The sequence below is a fragment of the Neltuma alba genome, unplaced genomic scaffold (genome assembly GCF_004799145.2).
Source record: "Neltuma alba isolate B1F8T4 unplaced genomic scaffold, ASM479914v2 tig00005803_pilon, whole genome shotgun sequence".
NCBI lineage: Eukaryota > Viridiplantae > Streptophyta > Magnoliopsida > Fabales > Fabaceae > Neltuma > Neltuma alba.
This window is the reverse complement of record NW_021634237.1, coordinates 57,116-61,514: the sequence shown is the minus strand read 5'-3', so window position 1 is coordinate 61,514 and position 4,399 is coordinate 57,116. Positions and strand designations below refer to the sequence as shown.

At 40.6% G+C, this 4,399-nt stretch overlaps 1 pseudogene; it reads right to left on the bottom strand.

The window, feature by feature from the left end:
* Nucleotides 1-50: 50 nt before the first annotated feature.
* LOC114748763 (receptor-like protein kinase HSL1) lies at nucleotides 51-2,920 on the bottom strand (annotated as a pseudogene).
* Nucleotides 2,921-4,399: the final 1,479 nt, after the last annotated feature.

The window sequence follows — 4,399 nt, the reverse complement described above, 5'->3', positions numbered from 1 at the left end:
CAAAAATACTACTCAATAAGCATTAAATGAAACTTCCGTTTGTAACTAACCTGGTGCAATGTATCCGCATGACCCAGCTATGGCAGACATGGATTTAGCTCCCTTAGCAGTGGTTTCAACAACCTTAGCAACTCCAAAATCAGCCACCCTTGCGCCAAAGTCACCATCCAGCAAGATATTGTTGGATTTTACATCTCTATGAACAATTGGTGGAACCAGTCATGATGCAAATAAGAGAGGCCTTCAGCAGCATCAACTGCTATCTTATACCTTGTTGCCAATCCAACAATCCACCTTTACTACTATGTAGCAAATCTCCAAGACTACCATTAGGCATGTACTCATACACCAAGAGCTTGCAGTCCCTAGTAGTACAGCAACACCACAACTTTACAATGTTCTTATGCCTAATTTTGCCAAGAGTCTCAACCTCTGCATCAAAAGCATTGTCTTGAACCTGGCCTTTCTCAAAATCACCACTCTCTATGTCCTTCACAGCACCTCCCCATAGTTTCTTCACAGCAACTGCCTCCCCATTGCTAAGCACTACCTTGTAAACTTTCCCTGATGACCCACTTCCTATCACATTGTCATCATCAAGGCAGTTCAGAATCTCATCTTCACCACCAAACCCAGTTTATGGAAGGACATCAATGTCCATTTCGATTTATCAATGGCTCTTCTTGCGTTCTTGAAGTTCCTATACTTGAAATAGAACCAGACCACACCAATGAGAAGCACCAAAGTGGCAATGATGAACATAGCTCGAAGTAACCAAATGTAACCTTCATTTTTAGCATCACTTCTGCCATCACATAGACCTTTCAGATCCCCACATAAACCAGGATTACCCAAAAAGCTAGTCCTGTACATATCCTTAGCCAACTGAGGGGGAAGTTCTCCAGAAAGTCGATTATAAGACAAATTCAGCTGGTTAAGCTTCAAATTCTGTACCCACGAGGAACTTTCCGGAAAGTTGATTGTGGGAAAGGTCAAGAAAATTGAGCACGGACAAACTCCCATTTATCATCAGGAATTTTGCCACTAATGTCATTGTTGGCCAAATTCAACTCATTAAGTTTCTTCAAGGATCGAACTCCCTTGGGGAGCTGGCCAGAGAGTTTATTGTTGTGAAGATCAAGAGTTCCAAGTTGCCCAGATTCACAATACTATCAGGCAGCGACCCAGTAAAGTTGTTATCACTCCCAGAAAATTCCTCAATATTTCCAACCATCCAATCTCATCAGGGATCGCTCCACTGAAATTGTTCTTCGATAGAATCAATAACGACAGATTCCAGCTCCAGCAATAGTTGAAGAAATTGGACCCGAAAAAGAGTTATCAACAAGCTCCAGAAGGTATACATGCGGAAGCCCCCATATACCGGCCGGAACTTCGCCGGACAACCGGTTGTAACCGAGCCTAACTCTTGTCAAGCTCTGACACATCCCCAAACTCGCCGGGATCTCACCAGAAAACAAATTGTATATCAGCAGAAGCTCCTCCAACTGCCCCTGGTCACACAAACTAGCCGGAATTCCTCCCCAGAACTGGTTGGTTGACAGGTCGATCCACCGTAATGGCGAAATTTTGCCAAGATTCGCCGGCAGCTTCCCGGTGAGCCTGTTCCCAAACAATCTAAGCTCATAGAGATTCGGAGAGTCAGCTATGCTCTCCGGCAACTCGCCCTCGAAACGATTTTCGTAGAGATGAGGCTTTCCAGTGGCAAACGACACAAATCATCCGGAATGGTCCCGTGAGGTGGTTCATCGACGCGTCGAGGAGCCTCAATGAAGTGAGGTTGGACCATCCCCGAGCAACTCACCGGACAATGAGTTATTGTACAGTTCAATCTGGTTCAAACTCGTCATCTCCATAAGCGAACTCGGGATCGACCCGTACAGATTATTGAATGCCAGGTCCAAATCCCTGAGCTTCTTCAACTTCCCTAGCGAGTCGGGAATCGTGCCAACCAGGTTACATTGCGTTAACCAAAGCACCTCGAGATTAGTCAGGTTCCCGATCTCCGGCGGGATCCGACCCGGATAAAACGGGTTATACGAAAGGTTGAGCATCTTCAATGTCGTAATATTACCCAGAGAAGCGGGAATGGTACCTTCTAGAAGATTAGACACAAGAGAAATAACCTCGAGCTTCCGAAAGCTCCCAAATGAGTCAGGAATAGGACCCGAGAAATTGTTCCGGTCAAGTCCAGGTATCTGAGATTGGGCAGTAGAGACAGAGTATGCGGAAGTTCACCGGTGAGAGATTCTGGGAAAGGTCCAGATGAACGAGGGAGCGACAAGAGGAGATATCTGCAGGAAGGGTTTGATTAACAGAGTTGTTGAAGAAGAAAGAGACGAAGGAGAGGTTGGGGAGGCGGCAGAGGATGGAGGCAGAGAATGGGCCGGCGATATTAGTGTTGGAGAGGTCAAGGCGAGTGACGGAGGAATTGGAGGCAGCACGCAGGTGACACCGGACCAGGCACATGGGGTGACATCACGGGGGTTCCAGAGGAGAGAGAGGCATCCGGGTCGTCGAGAGAGAGCTTGAACTGGTAGAGATAGAGACCCTCCTGGTTGAGAGAGAGAGAGAGAATGGAGGAAGAAGCAGGAGTAACAGAGGAAGAAGAAGAACGGTGGACATGGCCGGCTCTGCTTCTGGAGAACAGAGTAGGGGAAGAAGAGTGAAGAGAGTGTGGGGTTTGGGTGGAGAATTTATCCGAAGACAGAAACAGAGAGAGAGAAGGGAGAGGGGAGAGGAGAGAGAAGGGGTATGAGTACTTCACTGCACGCACCCAAAGGGAGGGGAAGACAGAGAGAGTGAGAGAGAGAAGAGAAGGGTAGTGAAAAACAAAGACATAATGATAGTGCCTTCTTGTATTTCAGAGAACTGTAAAACTTGTGTCTATGGTCTTCATCCCTGCATTTCGATTTCTTTTCAGTTAAAGTAATGCTGATTCTTCTGCCCCAGTGAATTGAACTTTCTTCTTCTTCTTCTTCGTTCTTTTCAAAAAATTGAGGAAAAAAAATTCCTTTTAATAATATCCACCCAAAATCTCATTATTAAGTGCCCGTAGTTCCTTGGCTTTTTTTCGTTGGCTAGCAACTCATGGGTGTTTTCCTTATTAAGCCATACCACTTTAATTTATTTACATTAGCATATGCTCAGAATTATAAGTCGTTTTCAATTAATGTTGGATAAAATATTTTCCAACTGCATATAAGTATTTTGTGTTGCATCTAGAACCTTAATTTATTTTTCAAGTTAAATTTTATGATTATTAATTTAAGATATCGGATGAGCCAAAAAATAATTTATAATGTTAAACGCATCTAAAAAATTAGTTCAGATGCCTCGATGCATCAAAATATAATTTAGACTGTTAAACTCACTTTAAAAAACACTATAAGGTATTGGATACATTTCAAAATACTTTAGGATACTATATATCTAAAAACATATTTGAGGACGCTAAATATATTAATCTATTAATTTTTCCACAAAAAACAATTAATATATAATTAAAATCTTTCTATTCATTTTGTCTCTTCCTTTGTTTAATGGGATAACTTATTCCTTGGCAAATTACCCAACAACACGTAAAGAAAAAAGAAAGTGAAGAAGTGCATATTTATTTTTTTTATTACTATTACTATTATTATTTATTATTTTTTGGTGATATTATTATTTATTACTCCTTCCGTTCCTTATTATAAGAGACAAATAACAAAATTACGTTGATCAAAAAAACAGTTAAAATTAGTTAAGAACAATTAATATGTAAAAAGTATAATTTTTTTTCCAAAACTACCTCATTAATAAGGAGAGAGAACAGAGAGAAACAATGGTAATTTAAAAGAAAGAGAAGTGGGAAGGAGAGAGTGTGGAAAGGAGAGAGAGTGTGAGTTGAGACAATAAATATGGGTCAAATAGGAAATCAACACAAAAAGTAGAGACAACTTTTAAGTGTCTCTTATATTTAAGAACATGCATAAGTACTAAATGTCTCTTATAATAAAGAACAGAGGAAGTATTAGTTAGAGAAGAAAAACGACAGAATCGTCATAGACATTGAGTGGAGTAACAAACTTAAAGGGGAGCAAGACATGAGTATTGCCCAGTCACAATCAAACACATTGCTTTCATGCTGCCTTTCTTCTTCTTTTTTTCTATTTTTTTAAATTTATTTCTTAAAAAAAAATAACTTCCTAACCTTTTCACACACATTGTTCATGTGTGAGAGAGAGACTAGTTTGAAAGCATAAATAAATTCAAGGCATGAAATTTAAGTTTCTAAAAGCAAGACATGCTTGGTGTATTGTTCTAGTGGTAAAATAATTCTTTGTATAGTTTTGATCTTACAAGTTACAATACATATGGCATCAAATACCTCTTT